This window comes from Megalobrama amblycephala, linkage group LG9 (genome assembly GCF_018812025.1).
Source record: "Megalobrama amblycephala isolate DHTTF-2021 linkage group LG9, ASM1881202v1, whole genome shotgun sequence".
NCBI lineage: Eukaryota > Metazoa > Chordata > Actinopteri > Cypriniformes > Xenocyprididae > Megalobrama > Megalobrama amblycephala.
Genome location: NC_063052.1, coordinates 37,507,283 through 37,526,693, shown reverse-complemented (window position 1 = coordinate 37,526,693; position 19,411 = coordinate 37,507,283). Strand labels below are relative to the sequence as shown.

Genomic DNA, 19,411 nt, shown 5'->3' with positions numbered 1-19,411 from the left:
ACAAATTAAAATAGCTGTTTTGTATTTTAATATATTTTAAAATGTAATTTATTCCTGTGATCAAAGCTGAATTTTCAGCATCATTACTCCAGTCTTCAGTGTCACATGATCCTTCAGAAATCATTCTAATATGATGATTTGCTGCTCAAGAAACAGTTCTGATTATTATCAATGTTGAAAACAGCTGTGCTGCTCAATATTTTTGTGGAAACTACACATACTTTTTCTCAGGATACTTTAATGAATAGAAAGTTTTAAAAAAAACAGCATTTATTTGAAATAACAATCTTTTGTAACATCAATTTAATGTTTTTATTTACACATTTATTTATTTGTTTGTTCATTTTCTCACTCCAAAATTTAAGTATAGACTGTATGTACTAATTTTATGTTTTTATTTTTCTCAGATTGACAGTACCCGTTCACTTTTCTTCTAAGAACAGCTTGGACATTATGCTGAATATATGGTGAATAATGACAGAAGTTGATTTGTGGTGAACTATTGATTTAAGCCACCTGACATTGAATCCCCGGATCTTGCTTTTTATGCAGGGCAGCAGTTTAGAGCCCAGAGCTGAGGACTACTGTTAAATCAATCAGCTCAGAATGAGAGGAAAGGAGGGGAACCTCATACTGGGTACAGCTACTGTTCCAAAGCACACACCATGACTTTTTCCAACACACTGTTCTATTTCAGTGTTCCAGCACTGTACTTTTGAGATTTTGCTGATGAGACCCCCTTTACACCAGGTATGAACATCCATCATAAATGATCTGATCACAAGTGCAATGTGTTCTAAAGGCAAAGGTATTTGGACAAGATTTTTAAGAAAAAAAAAATGCTTTTGAAAGGAGTCTTGCTAACCAAGGCTGCATTTATTGGATCAAAAATACAGGAAAAATAGGAATATTGAAAATTTACAATTTAAAATAGCTGTTTTCTATTAGAATATATTTTAAAATGTAATTTATTCCTGTGATCAAAGCTGAATTGCATCATTAATCCAGTCTTCAGTGTCACATGATCCTTCTAGAAATCATTCTAATATGATGATTTGCTGCTCAAGAAACATTTCTGATTATTATCAATGTTGAAAACAGTTGTGCTGCTTCATATTTTTGTAGAAACCATGATACATTCAGGATTCTTTGATGAATAGAAAGTTCAAAAGGACAGCATTTATTTGAAATAGAAATCTTTTGTAACATTATAAATGTCTTTACTGTTATTTTTGATCAGTGTAATGCATTGCTAAATTAAGTATTAAATTCTTCTTTAAAAAAAAAAATCTTGCTGACCCCAATCTTTTGAATGGTATTATAGATTATTATAGATCACAACAAAGCCAAAAGTTGCCTAAAGACAAGCAAACAAACAAAAAAGATAGCACAAGCCTTCAAGCAAAACATTTCACAAGAGAAGTTTCAAATGATAAAGCAAACTGGTCAAAATGAAGTCAACTTTGTGGTTGTGAAATGTGTAATATCTCTAGGCATGACTTAAGTGTCCAAATACTTTTTGGAGCCACGCACATATATAAAACATAATGGAATAGGTTTAGTATGCCTGACATACAGATAATTCACACTGAATAAAAGCATCTGTTAAATGAATAAATGTTGATTATTTGTTTGTAGATCATGTGAAGTATCGGTTCTTCCAGTAATTTCTGCAGCTCAACCTAAATACATTGTGCTTCTTATCCTTATTCTTCAGGATGCAATCGAACACCACAAGGACAAACAGAGGCAGACAGAGAGAGAGAGAGAACATTCGACAGAACCGTGACTCCGGACCCCTGGGACGCCCTCCTGCTGAAGATGTGAGACTCGGAGGTTATTTTAAGCAGCACGTCGGACCTGGTTCTGAATACAGAGAGAGCTCAGGGGTAAAGAGACGAGGTGAGAGGACAAAGACAGCAGGTGAGGAGGATAACATTTCAGAAGAGAGTTTAAAATCAGCTTTTTCCAGCTGAACTTGTCTCTGGAGATCCATTAATCAGAATCAATCTACTCTTTTTGACCTTTCATTCTTAGAGAAAAAAAGTTACAAAACATAAAAGAGTTTTTCAGGCTCTTCATATATATAATGTTTTAGGGGTTCCCATCATGGAATCATTTTATGGATTTAGTTTTAAAAGGGTCCTTGATTATGATTTCACTTTTTTAACTTTAGTTTGTGTTTAATGTTGCTGTTTGAGCATAAACAACATCTGCAAATTTACGACGCTCAAAGTTCAATGTAAAGGGAGAAATTTTTTACAGAAATCACTTTTTAAGGACTACAACAAACGGCTGGTAGGGACTACAACAAGCTTCTTCCCAGGTTAGTGACATCACAAACCCCAAAATTTACATAAACCCTGCCCCGGGAACACGCAACAAAGGGGGCGAGGCCATGTTGGGCTGCTTTAGAGAAGAGGAAGAGTTGTTGTTATCTTGCCGTCATTTTACGCCGACTGCTTCACAAACGAGGGTCAATTCAACACTGGATTTGCACAAAAGATTAACATGACGGCACATGCGAGTCGATGAGTTGAATCAACTGTAACTTCTTCCTGAGTCTCTCCTTCAGTGTCCGTCTCGTTTGAACAATGTAAGGCTGAACACCGTTACTGGCGATCTTCATTTTGGCTGCGTGAGATTCTCCAGCTTTGTTGTTGTTAAGCAACCGAAGTGTCAGCTGTTAAAGCTCCGCCCTCTTTGGACGTAGGCCAGTAAGATCTGTGCGTGTAAACCTCACTCCCTTGATCTCAAGATGTGCTCTAGCGACTAACATTAGAGACCTTTAGCCTCCTTGTTAGAACGCTGACTGCCATGCCAGCGGACCAGGGTTCGAGTCCCACTTAGAGCGGGTGGTTCAAACTGGAGGGGCTACATTGGTACCGTGACCCGGATGGGAGTGAGGTTTAGGGGGGTGAATGTAATGGACATAGGCCGGTGAGAGCTGTGCGTGTAAACCTCACTCCCCTGATCTCAAGAGGCGCTCTAGCGACTGACGCTAGAGACTGCAGTCTTTAGCCTCCTTCTTAGAGCACCCGACTGCCATCCCGGCGGACCGGGGTTTGAGTCCCGCTTAGAGCGGGTGGTTTGAACTGGAGGGGCTACATTGGTACCGTGACCCGGATGAAAGGGGGGTGAGTGTAACGGACGTAGACCGTTAGAAGCTGTGTGTGTAAACCTCACTCCTCTGATCTCAAAAGGCGCTATAGAGACTGCGGTCTTTAGCCTTCTTGTTAGAGCGCCCAACTCCCATGCCGGCGGAGCCGGGTTCAAGTTCCACTTAGAGCACGGTTTGAACTGGAGGGGCTACATTGGTACCGTGACCCGGATGGAAGTGAGGTTTAAGGCAGGAACACACCAAGTTTTTCTTCGTCGGCCGACTAAGTTTTCTCAGTGTGTTCTGCACCGTCGGCTGAAGTTGGTCCTCGTCAGCTTTTTTTCGGCTGATTCGAAATGTTGAATCGGCGTTGGAGCCCGTTGGTCCGTCGGGCCATCTGATCATTCTGATTGGCTGTTCTGCTACTGCCGCCAGCTGGTTCGGAAAGGCATTTCATCTCACGTAGGCACAGAACTGACGTGTTACTTGGCCGTCGGCTGTTTAGCGTAGGTTTGGTGTGTCAGGGCAACAGTCTGCTTTCATTGCCACTAGTTCGTCGGCGTCGGCTTGGTGTGTTCTGGCCTTTAGGGGGGTGAGTGTAACGGACGTAGGCCAGTAGAAGCTGTGTGTGTAAATCTCACTCCTCTGATCTCAAAAGGCGCTATAGAGACTGCGTCTTTAGCCTTCTTGTTAGAGCGCCCAACTCCCATGCCGGCGAACCCGGGTTCAAGTTCCACTTAGAGCAGGCGGTTTGAACTGGAGGGGCTACATTGGTACCGTGACCCGGATGGAAGTCAGGTTTAGGGGGGTGAGTGTAACGGACGTAGACCGTTAGAAGCTGTGCGTGTGAACCTCACTCCTCTGATCTCAAAAGGCGCTATAGAGACTGCGGTCTTTAGCCTTCTTGTTAGAGCACCCAACTCCCATGCCGGCAGACCCGGGTTCAAGTTCCACTTAGAGCAGGCGGTTTGAACTGGAGGGGCTACATTGGTACCGTGACCCGGATGGAAGTGAGGTTTAAGGCAGGAACACACCAAGCCGACGGTCGTCCGTCGGGCAGTTTTTCTTCATCGGCCGACTAAGTTTTCTCAGTGTGTTCTGCACCGTCGGCTGAAGTTGGTCCTCGTCAGCTTTTTTTCGGCTGATTCGAAATGTTGAATCGGCGTTGGAGCTCGTCGGTCCGTCGGGCCATCTGATCATTCTGATTGGCTGTTCTGCTACTGCCGCCAGCTGGTTCGGAAAGGCATTTCATCTCACGCAGGCACAGAACTGACGTGCTACTTGGCCGTCGGCTGTTTAGCGTCAGTTTGGTGTGTCAGGGCAACTTTGGACACAGACGCTGCTGACGCGAGCAAACCCCGCAGTCTGCTTTCATTGCCACTAGTTCGTCGGCGTCGGCTTGGTGTGTTCTGGCCTTTAGGGGGGTGAGTGTAACGGAAGTAGGCCAGTAGAAGCTGTGTGTGTAAATCTCACTCCTCTGATCTCAAAAGGCGCTATAGGGACTGCGGTCTTTAGCCTTCTTGTTAGAGCGCCCAACTCCCATGCCGGCGAACCCAGGTTCAAGTTCCACTTAGAGCGCGGTTTGAACTGGAGGGGCTACATTGGTACCGTGACCAGGATGGAAGTCAGGTTTAGGGGGGTGAGTGTAACGGACGTAGGCTGTTAGAAGCTGTGCATGTAAACCTCACTCCTCTGATCTCAAAAGGCGCTATAGAAACTGCGGTCTTTAGCCGCTTTGTTAGAGCGCCCAACTCCCATGCCGGCAGACCCGGGTTCGAGTTCCACTTAGAGCGCGCGGTTTGAACTGGAGGGGCTACACTTATATAGAGAATAACTCCCTTTGGAGTGACTTTGTGCTTTGTAACTTTGCAGAACTTTTTCTAAAAGTGTTGAATTAAACAGCTACTGTCCTTTTAAGATGTAAATGACCTGTTTTGGCATTCATATCAAGTATATTTGAAAGAATATATTGTGAAAAGCACTATGACAGAAATCCATTCCCAGTTTTCAAATGAAATTAAACAGCAGCACAGTCTACATTAGGACACGTCTTATTAGAGTAAATCGCTCATAGTTTAAAGACGACTTCAAAGGGACCTGACATCAGATATGGATTGTTTGAGTTACTGGCCGTGACAGATATATCGAGACTCCAGCATGACTGTCGTGCACTAACATACCATGCTTCTGTGCACCTCTATGTCAGACGAAAAAGGTTTCATTCCTGGCTCGCACTTCTGGAGCACAAAGGAAAAGAGGAATCCTGACCTCATCAGTCATGCCAAGCCCTGCCACAAAAGAGCTTCATTTAGGAGGCTTTAGACCCTGCCAGTTTGAGTGTTGGTTGCTGTAGTCTGTAATTTCCAGCCATGCAGATACTGGAGTGCTTTTTCTAGCTGGTGACGTCAGTGTGAGCGCCTTGTTTTTCTCAGGCGTGGAATAATTGTGTTTACCGGAACATTTAGCATGTGGCACAGATGGATTGTTACATTAGCTGTAGACGAGATGTTGAATAACCAAATTACCTTTTTTTTTTTCCTATTTACAGTGAGAAACTGGCATATATACACACACACACACATTGCTTTCTGAAGTTGATTTTTTGTTAATTGTTCAAGTTTGGAGTTGGTTAGATTTTTGAGTCTCTTCTGCTCACCAAGGTTGCATTTATTTGATTAAAAATGCAATACAAAGAGGAATAAGAAATAGGTACATGAAATATTATTACAATTTAAAATACAGTAACATACTGTAGAACTGTTCACTTTCATTTGAGTTTAGCTTCAATCTTGATCAAACTCACCTGCCTATAACTTTCTAGTAATCCTTGATTAGCTTGTTCAGGTGTGTTTTATTAGGGTTGGTACAAAACTTTGCAGGAAAGTGGATCTCGAGGGCCAGAGTTGAGAACCCCTGCTGTAGAACTTGAAATGATAACCATTTATATATTGAATATATCAAACATTTTTTTAAAAAAAACAAGTTTTCATCCTGTGCCTTCAGATCCCAACACTTTCATCTCGAAATATCAATGCTATTCCTTTAACCATTGTATTGGATGTGAAGAAAGGGCCATCTCTGTATTCATGAGTTATGAATAGAAGCATTGTGTTCAGTATCCAGGTGCTCAGGTGTGTCTTTAGTTTGCTGAGCTAATAAACAAACAGATCTGAAAATGATACAAGCTCAAAGCAGATTGAGCTTTATATCCAGTAATGATGGATTCAAAGAGTCAACAGGCAGGCTGTGGGTTTATTATGTCTTAGAGTTTATCCAAACAGTATAAAACAGAGTTGCATTTCATAGATGCAATAAATGAATATGATATTTATGGCTGTGTTCTTCATAAACAAATAGTTCACAAAATTCTGGGGCAAATTCACTAAACAGTTGTGGCTCTTTAGTGGCACTTCAGAGAAGGGTTATTATAGATAACTAAAACTAAAACCATAAAAAAAAATGTTACTTAAATGTTTAACTGAAATACAATATATATAAAATACTTTCATTAGTTGCAAAGGCAACATTTCTCATTTCACTTTATGTACTAAAATAACTAAAAATGAAAATAAAAATGAATAAACAGTATATTATAGACATTAAAAACAATAACTAAATAATAACTAAAAAAAACAATAATAAAAATGACAAGAATACAAAATTAGTTTAAATCCTTAAAAAAATTAAACAAATATTATATATATATATATATATATATATATATATATATATATATATATATATATATATATATACAGTAGTCAACATTTGAAGTGGATCAAAAAAGTCAAAATTGTCCTAAGAACTAAGTTGTCCTAAGAAGAAGGTATTAGGACAACTTTGATAAAAGATTTTGATCCACTTCAGATGTTGACTACTGTGTATGTATGTATGTATATATATATATATATATATATATATATATATATATATATATACAGTGCCCTCCACAAATATTGGCACCCTTAGTAAATATGAGCAAAGGCAGCTGTGAAAATAAATCTGCATTGTTTATCTTTTTGATCTTTCATTCAAAACATTCACAAAATTCTAACCTTTCATTGAAGGAAAAGAATTGAAAAGGGTGGAAAAAGCTCATTATGAAATAAATGTTTTAAATTCACATTTACATTTTTTAGCACACCAGGGTGACTAGGAGCATGAAATTGTGCAGCCATGACTTCCTGTTCCACAAGAGTACAAATATGTGTAAACACAAAGGCCAAATCCCCTTAATCATTCATCACAATGAGAAAAAACAAAGAATATAGTTCTGATGTGCAGCAAAAGATTGTTGAGCTTCACAAAATAGAAAATGGGTATGAGAAAAAAGCTAACGCATTAAAATCCCCATTTCCACCATCATGGAAATAATTAAGAAGTTTCAAACAACTAAAGATGTTACAAATCTGCCTGGAAGGGGACGTGTGTCTAAATCGTCCTAATGCGCGGTGAGGAGGAAAGTTTGAGTGGCTAAAGACTCTTCAAGGATCACAGCTGGAGAATTGCAGAGATTAGTTGAGTCTTGAGTCTCGGAAAGCCTAAAAAAAATTACCAAACAACACCTACATCCCCACAAGTTGTTCGGGAGGGTTTCAAGAAAAATCGTTCTTTGCACATCCAAAAACAAACTCCAGCATATTCAGTTGTCAGACAAGACTGGAACTTCAAATGGGACTGGCTTCTATGGTAAGATGAAACTAAAAAAAGAGCTTTTTGGCAGCAAACCCACCAGATGGGTTTGGTGCACACATGGATAAAAAGTACCCCATGCCCACGGTTAAATATGCTGCTGGATCTTTAATGCTGTGGGCCTATTTTTCTGCTGGAGGTCCTGGACATCTTGTTCAGATACATGGCATCATGGATTCTATCAAATGTCAACAGATAAAAAATCTAAACCTGACCACTTCTGCTAGAAATCCAATAATGGGCAGTGGTTTGATCGTCCATCAGGACAATGATCCAAAACAAACATCAAAACCAACACAAAAATGTGTCACTGAGCACAAAATGAAGCTTCTGCCATGGCCATCCCAGTCCCTGACCTGAACCCTAAAGAAAATGAGTGGAGTGAACTGAAGAGAAGAAGCACTAACATGGAGCTGGAATCTGAAGGATCTGGAGAGATTCTGTATGAAGGAATGGTCTCTGATCTCTTGTCAGGTATTCTCCAAACTCATCAGGCATTATAGAAGAAGACTCAGAGCTGTTATCTTGGGAAAAGGACATTGCAATAATTGGGTGCCAATAATTGTGGCCAACATGAACTAGAGAAAAACATTTATTTCATAATGAGCTTTTCCACCCATTTTCAATTCTTTTCCTTCAATGAAAGGTTAGAATTTTGTGAATTTTTTGAATGAAAGATCAAAAAGATAAACAATGCAGATTTATTTTCACAGCTGCCTTTGCTCATATTTACTAAGGGTGCCAATATTTGTGGAGGACACTGTGTGTGTGTGTGTGTGTGTATATATATATATATATATATATATATATATATATATATATATATATATATATATATATATATATATATATAGTAGTAACTCGAATATACTAAAATAATTCTGCTTCATTCTTAATCACAAACCACCTGCAATCCAGTTTAAGCAACCCCAAAATGAGCTGGAATAGCCCTGAAATTCAATATGTCATTATTTTCAGTACAAACATACCTCCTTTCTATTTAATTTAGGCTTATTATAGTAATATAGAAACCATGAGTAGTCCATACAAAGTCTTCTCAAGCCATACCATAGTTTTATGTGAGAAGCAGACTGAAAACGTATTTGTTATTCACTGAAAATCTTCCCCTCAAATGAGTACCCATATCAGCTATCTTAAAACAATAACTTACTTGTTTGTAGATAAAAAAAGTTGATGCTGTCATTGTGTGTGTTTGCTGAGGGAAACCCACACGTGAGTATGAGCAGACGTGTTTACTGAACGTGATTTCATATAGTGATCTAGAAAACAGGATAATGAGTCACACAAACACTTCAGTTCATGCTACTGTGCACAGGTAGACTGCACAGGACCTAGACTGAGGGAATGTCTCTTCTGCCGGGTTTTGTTTGCAGGAAGCGGTGGTTTTCTGATAAGAGTCTATCAGATAGAAGCACTAGACTGGTCACTGTCTGGTCTGGAGAGAGCTGTGAGGAAGTCATCAAGCCATAAGCACAGCGGGGGTGAGAGACACGGGCTGATAAGGAAATCCAGACAGCAGCACACAACTGACCTTGTTTGTGTCCCAGTAGAAATGTGTTAAACCTTTTTACACCGTCTGAAAGGCTCCGCTTGACCGAAATGGCAGTTTGTGATGTATTATTCAATGAACAAACGTGAGGGTTATGAGCTCATGATATTTATTGTAATGCATAATTAAGCAACAACAAGGCAGCAGAGTTTACAACATAGAACAGCCTCTCATACCTTACTGCTTTTGTAAAACACTGCATAATATACAATCCTTTTATTCAGCAAGGATGCATTAAAGTGATCAAAAGTGACACTAAAGGCATTTATAATGTTATTCTTTTTTTCATCAAAGAATCTGAAATATGGAGCAGCTGTTTTTTTAACATTGATGATAATAAGAAATGCTTTATGAGCAGCACATCAGCATATTAGAATGATTTCTGAAGTTTTCCAAATATTTCGAATGTTTGGAAATATATAGTCAAATATATAGTCAATACATGACTCTGAAAGCCTTGTGGAATATACTGGTGTACTGAAGGACTGTTGCAACAAGGCACCTCAAACTTTTCAATATCTTGCATAGACTCATTGTCTTCAATTATTAACCTCTTCCTCAGACGTGCTAATTGTTGCAGCTTGGTTTCTTGTAAACATCCATGTTTCCTGTGCATTTCCTGACTCCTGGTCATTGCAAAACATCATCTATTATGACTGGAGGCTTGCAGTTTTAAGTGAGCTCTTGCCATTTTTAAGCATCTGTGGGTGTATCTGTGGTAGAACTCTATGACTAAACGGATGTTGTTATAATTAACCAGATAGTTTTAGACTGACTTAAATTGTCAGTTCCGATTTCTTAATAATTTCCCTAGAAGTTGTATAAATTCAGCTATTTATACAGCTAGGCTGTGATGCAATAATATAATGTAAAACAAAAAGCCAAAAAAAAAAAGTATGAGCAAAGCATGATTGTGACTCATGATGAGCAGATCATTCTGGCATGAACTTAAATGTGATCTCAATATGAGAGTCATTTCATTGTGGTTTATTTCTTTCTTTATTTTTACAGACATGTGAGGAACTATAAACCTGAAGTTAAGTGTTTTGTGATAGGTCACAAGAGAAGTGTGATCTGGGATTAAACCCAGAACATTTATGATATCATCCCAATGCCTAAACCACTAGGATACCACTGACCTTGTGTCTTCAATCACACAAGTAAATACCACAGACACACAGCATGTAAAGTCCCTTCTTCACTCTGGATGACCACTGACACCATGCGACACCTAAAAATGGGAAATGATTTATTTATTTATTTGCTTTTTATTTCTTTACATGCTTATTTGTGTATGCATGTATATTACATGAGAGTAATTGGCATCTCCTTCTTTAGACGTTTCTCCTGAGAAAAACATGCCAGTAATCTCATGTCTCCTGTTTCAGAAAAGATCTCAACAATGCCTCAAACTGTGCTCACATTTTCCAAGATACCTATCAAAGGTCAGAGATCTCAATATGAATTTAAATATTTATTTATTAAATATTTTAATTTTCATTAAATAATACATTAAATTTCAGTTAGTTTTTTACCAAACCCTATCGTATACCCCCAGAGCACATGTAATATATGACACGTGCCACATGGGATCATTCTGTGATACTTTTACAGCTTTTTTAAAAAGCTTGATGCTGGTCGCTATTCACTACCATTTTTATATATATATATATATATATATATATATATATATATATATATATATATATATATATATATATATATATATATATATATATATCAGTACAGTCCAAAAGTTTGGAAACACTAAGATTTTTAATGTTTTTAAAAGAAGTTTCGTCTGCTCACCAAGGCTACATTTATTTAATTAAAAATACAGTAAAAACAGTAATATTGTGAAATATTATTACAATTTAAAAATAACTGTTTTCTATTGAATATATTTCACAAAGTAATTTATTCCTGTGATGCAAAGCTGAATTTTCAGCATCATTACTCCAGTCTTCAGTGTCACATGATCCTTCAGAAATCATTCTAATATGCTGATTTGCTGCTCAATAAACATGTATGATTATTTTCAATGTTGAAAACAGTTGTGTACTTTTTTTTTTCAGGATTCCTTGATGAATAGAAAGTTCAAAAGAACAGCATTTATCTGAAATACAAAGCTTCTGTAGCATTATACACTACCGTTCAAAAGTTTGGGGTCAGTAAGAATTTTTATTTTTATTTTTTTGAAAAGAAATTAAAGAAATGAATACTTTTATTCAGCAAGGATGCATTAAATCAATCAAAAGTGGCAGTAAAGACATTTATAATGTTACAAAAGATTAGATTTCAGATAAACACTGTTCTTTTGAACTTTCTATTCATCAAATAATTCTGAAAAAAAATATTGTACACAAATATTTTGTACAATTGTACACATTAAATGTTTCTTGAGCAGCAGATCAGCATATTAGAATGATTTCTGAAGGATCATGTGACACTGAAGACTGTAGTAACGATGCTGAAAATTCAGCTTTGATCACAGGAATAAATTACTTTGTGAGATATATTCAAATAGAAAACAGTTATTTTAAATTGTAATAATATTTTACAATATTACTGTTTTTTACTGTATTTTTAATTAAATAAATGTAGCCTTGGTGAGCAGACGAAACTTCTTTTAAAAACATTAAAAATCTTAGTGGTTCCAAACTTTTGGACTGTACTATATATATATATATATATATATATATATATATATATATATATATATATATATATATATATATATATATATATTTTTTTTTTTTTTTAGGGGGCGCTATTACACATCTTCTGAAAGAGTAGAGAATCTCTGGATCAAAACAGGCAAAAAAGAAGCATAAACAAGTGATAAAAGCATTGCTTATGCATGTTGACAAAAACGCAATGTTATTTTTTTTTTTAGGAAACTTAAAAAAATGAAAATTAAAGTGTTGATAAAAAGAATGTATGAAGTTAGAATAAAACCTTTTTGTTGTTGTTTAAAATGCTCTGTTCTTTCTTTTGATATATTGCATGTTCAGGTATTCATACAACAAAATATTCAGGGGGCCATGAACATTTTGTAAAAATGATCAAAAATGCTGGCTCTGGTTGGCAATTTAAAAAGAGTTAATTATCATGAGCTATGAAAGAGAAACTTCTGAGTTTCCTAAAAGGTTACCCACTCCTGGAGTGTGATGCGTGTAATGACTTTGCATGTTGGTCTTTGTGGAAAGTTTCACAGCCTCTTTTGTGGGTCAAAACATTTGTGGTTTGTTAAATTTCAGCAGAATCTCGTTCTGATCTCATGATGTGAGTACACGTGAAACACACTGCTCTGCTGCCTTGAAACACACCATATATGATGCTGATGTGTGATTCTAGCAGGACATCTGTCCTTAATCTGAGGACGAGTAGGTTCTGTCCTTCCTGAAACGAATACACCCCAATTTCACCCTCCAGTCAACAGAGTCAGATGAACTTTGTTTGCACAAATGTCTTTGAAACTGCCTTTGTGATTATTCACTCTTTATCTTAGCTGAGATGAGAAGAACCTGAGCTGACACCATTTCAGTCAGGCGTGTCGTTCCTGTATGATCATGCCCCTCAACATCACAGCTGCTGACTGGAGACCCTTCATCTGAAGGACGCTCGTCTGTGTGGTTAGTCAAGCATCACTACTGTTCATACTTAAAGTTAGCCATTTGAACAAAACCCTAACATTAAACTTTAAAGGGTTAGTTCACCCAAAAATGAAATGTCTGTGTTCATCTTCTGAACACAAATGAAGATCTTTTTGATTTCTGTCCCTTCATTGACAGTTACGCAACTGAAAATTTGATGCTTCAAAAATTTCATAAAGAGATCGTAAAACTAATCCATATGAATTGAGCGGTTTAGTCCAAATTTTCTGAAGAGACTCGATCACATTATATGATGAACAGACTGAATGTAGGCTTTTATTCACATATTTATTCACAGACATCAGTTGTGGTAAACCAATGGAAGCTCAAGCATGTTTGCCTGACGTGCGACAACCAATGAGGTTCATTCTCGTGTGTTACGCAACACGTTTGAGCTTCTGCAAGAACCATTGAGGTTCATTCTTGTGTTACGCAGCACGTTTGAGCTTCCGCAAGAACCAATGAGGTTCATTCTCGTGTTACGCAGCACGTTTGAGCTTCCGCAAGAACCAATGAGGTTCATTCTGGTGTTACGCAGCACGTTTGAGCTTCCGCAAGAACCAATGAGGTTCATTCTCGTGTTACGCAGCACGTTTGAGCTTCAGCAAGAACCAATGAGGTTCACTCTCTCGTGTTACGCAGCACGTTTGAGCTTCCGCAAGAACCAATGAGGTTCATTCTCGTGTTACGCAGCACGTTTGAGCTTCCGCAAGAACCAATGAGGTTCATTCTCGTGTTACGCAGCACTTTTGAGCTTCCGCAAGAACCAATGAGGTTCATTCTCGTGTTACGCAGCACGTTTGAGCTGCCGCAAGAACCAATGAGGTTCATTCTCGTGTTACGCAGCACGTTTGAGCTTCTGCAAGAACCATTGAGGTTTACTCTCTCGTGTTACGCAGCACGTTTGAGCTTCAGCAAGAACCAATGAGGTTCATTCTTGTGTTACGCAGCACGTTTGAGCTTCCGCAAGAACCAATGAGGTTCATTCTCGTGTTACGCAGCACGTTTGAGCTTCTGCAAGAACCATTGAGGTTTACTCTCTCGTGTTAGGCAGCACGTTTGAGCTTCAGCAAGAACCATTGAGGTTTACTCTCTCGTGTTACGCAGCACATTTGAGCTTCCGCAAGAACCAATGAGGTTCATTCTCGTGTTACGCAACACGTTTGAGCTTCCGCAAGAACCAATGAGGTTCATTCTCGTGTTACGCAGCACGTTTGAGCTTCCGCAAGAACCAATGAGGTTCATTCTCGTGTTACGCAGCACGTTTGAGCTTCCGCAAGAACCAATGAGGTTCATTCTCGTGTTACGCAGCACGTTTGAGCTTCTGCAAGAACCAATGAGGTTCATTCTCGTCTTACGCAGCACGTTTGAGCTTCAGCAAGAACCAATGAGGTTCACTCTCTCGTGTTACGCAGCACGTTTGAGCTTCCGCAAGAACCAATGAGGTTCATTCTCGTGTTACGCAGCACGTTTGAGCTTCAGCAAGAACCAATGAGGTTCACTCTCTCGTGTTACGCAGCACGTTTGAGCTTCCGCAAGAACCAATGAGGTTCATTCTCATGTTACGCAGCACTTTTGAGCTTCCGCAAGAACCAATGAGGTTCATTCTCATGTTACGCAGCACTTTTGAGCTTCCGCAAGAACCAATGAGGTTCATTCTCATGTTACGCAGCACTTTTGAGCTTCCGCAAGAACCAATGAGGTTCATTCTCGTGTTATGCAGCACTTTTGAGCTTCCGCAAGAACCAATGAGGTTCATTCTCGTGTTACGCAGCACTTTTGAGCTTCCGCAAGAACCAATGAGGTTCATTCTCGTGTTACGCAGCACGTTTGAGCTGCCGCAAGAACCAATGAGGTTCATTCTCGTGTTACGCAGCACGTTTGAGCTTCTGCAAGAACCATTGAGGTTTACTCTCTCGTGTTACGCAGCACGTTTGAGCTTCAGCAAGAACCAATGAGGTTCATTCTTGTGTTACGCAGCACGTTTGAGCTTCCGCAAGAACCAATGAGGTTCATTCTCGTGTTACGCAGCACGTTTGAGCTTCTGCAAGAACCATTGAGGTTCATTCTCGTGTTACGCAGCACGTTTGAGCTTCTGCAAGAACCATTGAGGTTTACTCTCTCGTGTTAGGCAGCACGTTTGAGCTTCAGCAAGAACCATTGAGGTTTACTCTCTCGTGTTACGCAGCACATTTGAGCTTCCGCAAGAACCAATGAGGTTCATTCTCGTGTTACGCAACACGTTTGAGCTTCCGCAAGAACCAATGAGGTTCATTCTCGTGTTACGCAGCACGTTTGAGCTTCCGCAAGAACCAATGAGGTTCATTCTCGTGTTACGCAGCACGTTTGAGCTTCCGCAAGAACCAATGAGGTTCATTCTCGTGTTACGCAGCACGTTTGAGCTTCTGCAAGAACCAATGAGGTTCATTCTCGTCTTACGCAGCACGTTTGAGCTTCAGCAAGAACCAATGAGGTTCACTCTCTCGTGTTACGCAGCACGTTTGAGCTTCCGCAAGAACCAATGAGGTTCATTCTCGTGTTACGCAGCACGTTTGAGCTTCAGCAAGAACCAATGAGGTTCACTCTCTCGTGTTACGCAGCACGTTTGAGCTTCCGCAAGAACCAATGAGGTTCATTCTCATGTTACGCAGCACTTTTGAGCTTCCGCAAGAACCAATGAGGTTCATTCTCATGTTACGCAGCACTTTTGAGCTTCCGCAAGAACCAATGAGGTTCATTCTCGTGTTACGCAGCACTTTTGAGCTTCCGCAAGAACCAATGAGGTTCATTCTCGTGTTATGCAGCACTTTTGAGCTTCCGCAAGAACCAATGAGGTTCATTCTCGTGTTACGCAGCACTTTTGAGCTTCCGCAAGAACCAATGAGGTTCATTCTCCTGTTACGCAGCACGTTTGAGCTTCCGCAAGAACCAATGAGGTTCATTCTCGTGTTACGCAGCACGTTTGAGCTTCTGCAAGAACCATTGAGGTTTACTCTCTCGTGTTACGCAGCATGTTTGAGCTTCAGCAAGAACCAATGAGGTTCATTCTTGTGTTACGCAGCACGTTTGAGCTTCTGCAAGAACCAATGAGGTTCATTCTCGTGTTACGCAGCACGTTTGAGCTTCAGCAAGAACCAATGAGGTTCATTCTCGTGTTACGCAGCACGTTTGAGCTTCCGCAAGAACCAATGAGGTTCATTCTCGTGTTACGCAGCACGTTTGAGCTTCAGCAAGAACCAATGAGGTTCACTCTCTCGTGTTACGCAGCACGTTTGAGCTTCCGTAAGAACCAGTGAGGTTCATTCTCATGTTATGCAGCACTTTTGAGCTTCCGCAAGAACCAATGAGGTTCATTCTCGTGTTACGCAGCACTTTTGAGCTTCCGCAAGAACCAATGAGGTTCATTCTCCTGTTACGCAGCACGTTTGAGCTTCCGCAAGAACCAATGAGGTTCATTCTTGTGTTACGCAGCACGTTTGAGCTTCTGCAAGAACCAATGAGGTTCATTCTCGTGTTACGCAGCACGTTTGAGCTTCAGCAAGAACCAATGAGGTTCATTCTCGTGTTACGCAGCACGTTTGAGCTTCCGCAAGAACCAATGAGGTTCATTCTCGTGTTACGCAGCACGTTTGAGCTTCCGCAAGAACCAATGAGGTTCATTCTCGTGTTACACAGCACGTTTGAGCTTCTGCAAGAACCAATGAGGTTCACTCTCTCGTGTTACGCAGCACATTTGAGCTTCCGTAAGAACCAATGAGGTCCATTCTCATGTTACGCATCACGTTTGAGCTTCCACAAGAACCAATGAGGTTCATTCTCGTGTTACGCAGCAAGTTTCAGCTTCCGAAAGAGGTTTGTTCTCGCATGTCAAGCAGGTTCGTTTGAGCTTCTGTTTATGTTCACTGATCAATGTTTATATGTGAATAAAAGCCTAAATTAAATCTGTTTAAAACTATCCCTTTAAACTTTGATATGTAACTCATCCTACAGAGTACATGCCTGATAAATTGTGTGACTTGTTAAGGAGAGATGTTACTTTTCTTAGCAATTGGACAAAAACAATCAGTGCACCATAAATGCATAGAAATGCACTAACAAGCACTCAGAAAGTCTTAGAAACCACCAACAGCATAGTGACAACCCAAAAAACCCTAGCAAACAACTAGCAATGCTCAAGCAACCACAAAAAAAATAAATAAAAAAATAAAGACCTTCAAACTAGTTAAAGTCTCATTTTAAATGTGTTTTAGCTGCGATTTATAGTAGATGTCTGAATTAATTCTCTTTGTCTTGGCAACTGCATCAAAGGCAGGACGTCCCAGATAGAGCTTTGATGTTTAATACAGGTCTTTGAGATTTACATCATGTGTGCCAATTATTTCTTACCTTCCTGTGAACAACGTAATTCTGGATAAGTTGTCCAAACCTATAAAATCCAACATAAATGTGATTTAAATTGAAAACTGGATGTCTGCATCATCCCTTGATGATGAAATCAACCGCCTACGCATCTTACTCATGTCTGATTGAATGAGGGGAATTCTGCGTTTGAAAATCTACACCCTCGGGGGCTGTTTTATCAAAGCCAGGAGGACTTACACCTTCACGTTGTGACAAGAATATGATAGGCCTTGCTTAAACACTATGTGTCATTCTAATTAATGCGATATTCTCGGAACCACGAACAAAAATTGGAGTTACGCCTCCATTTTTAACTCTAGGTTGCCTGAAGCGGATTCTAGACCACCGGTTCCCATAGTGTCTGCGTTTGATTGACAGGAGGTCTGTTTGATGTCACAGACCCTTTGTCAAATAGACGGATCATTGTCGCTAACAAAGACGCTGCAGTCATTTGGTGTCTTTATGATGTGTGTAATTATAAGATTCCATAACAGCGAACTATAATTATGGCAGAGTTGTGTTTTGTTACAACAATTTGCTTCAAACTATACACTACAGTTAAAAAGTGGGGTCAGCAAGAGGTTGTTTTTGTTAGAAATGTTTCTTAAGCATCAAATCATCATATTAGAATGATTTCTGAAGGATCATGTGACACTGAAGACTGAAGTAAAGTGAATGTACAACAAGTATACATTCAAAATGGGATATAAGGATGCTTTGCATAAGTGTGTGATTTTGATACATCTCATAATGTCAGAAGAGAAAGTCCCTTCATTAAGATCAGAGCAGGTTTAAGTGTAAACAAGTAATCCGTGAAAAATCAGGCTGAAAGTCCCAGGAATTGGTTTTCGTAGCCTTAGGGATATGTTTTAGTCTCAGGCAGGTATGGGCAGGTCTCCCACAGGTGTCTCTACTACAACGAATTTCATCTGGAATGATACAACTGATTAGCGACCAGGTCAAGCGAGGTTAAAGCTTTAAAGTCCCACATCAGTAGCTTATTATTTGTTAAACAACCTCAGGAGAGTTTCACATGTGAAACGCCTTGTAGTGAGTAACGCAGCAACAAAGCAAGCCGATTTCTGTTTGAACTTTTCTGAATTAACTTTTAAATCTTCTCTCTTTGCCAGAGAACTCAAGAGGGATCGCTTTGAAGTCTGTGCATGGATACCCAAAGGTGAGGTTTTGAAGAATATACTGGGTGCAACAGGGCTGTCAAACACTGAAATTATACGAAAGCACTATAAAAAGATTGTTAAATGAATCCATGCAACATTTGGAGCCATTTCACAAATCTAATATAGTACCATTAGGCTCTTTGCATCAGGTTTGAGTCAAAAGCTACAGCGAAGATTTTTAGTAAGCGACGACTTACATTTTAGACTGTTAATGCCGAAAAACACTTGACTTCAGAAGATGTCTAAAAAACACATTGACCTTAGGACAATGTTTAATGCTTGAATCTGATTGGTTGTCAAATGTTCTAAGGTGTGCAATTATTTTCAAGGAAATGCATGGCTAAAGTAGTTCCAGGCAGGTCTTGACCGCATTACAGTTCCATATCACTTCGCCAAATGATTTCAGTTATTTCAGGTCCTACAACAGCAAAAGAAACAAAACCCACAACAACACTGACCGAGCAAATAAATATAGTAAACAATAGGATAAAAACGACAAATTCTTTCCATTATTTCATGCTTTGCGTTGTGGTCGCATTACCACCTCGGGTGTGCATTATGTTCTCGTTGTCAATTATCCCTTACTTTTTACAACTATCAACTATTCATTTCATAAGTTACAGTACAATTGTAATTGTCGAGCAATATATTTCTGTCTTCATTTCTGGAATAGAGTAGTAAACTTACCATGAGAAGAACCAGAGAGAACCATGAACACCACAAATGTGTCATTAAAGCATTGAAATATTAACTTAAAATCTCAGGTTGTACTTCAAGTAAATATTTTACATCTAAGGGGTTTAGCTGATGAAAA

The 19,411-nt window shown here is 39.2% G+C and overlaps 2 long non-coding RNA genes across 3 annotated transcripts; one reads left to right on the top strand and one right to left on the bottom strand.

Annotated features, from left to right (window-relative positions):
• Positions 1 to 406: 406 nt before the first annotated feature.
• LOC125276211 lies at positions 407 to 9,318 on the top strand. Of its 2 annotated transcripts, none has more exons than XR_007186595.1 (4): positions 407 to 467; positions 553 to 750; positions 1,718 to 1,902; positions 9,187 to 9,318. It is a non-coding gene; the product is annotated as an uncharacterized LOC125276211 (long non-coding RNA). The 2 variants fall into 2 exon arrangements; XR_007186596.1 differs by having other exon boundaries at positions 1,718 to 1,923.
• A 136-nt stretch (positions 9,319 to 9,454) lies between these two features.
• LOC125276214 lies at positions 9,455 to 17,737 on the bottom strand. The gene is made up of 2 exons (XR_007186599.1): positions 17,405 to 17,737; positions 9,455 to 10,593 (listed from the first exon to the last, which is right to left on the bottom strand). It is a non-coding gene; the product is annotated as an uncharacterized LOC125276214 (long non-coding RNA).
• Positions 17,738 to 19,411: the final 1,674 nt, after the last annotated feature.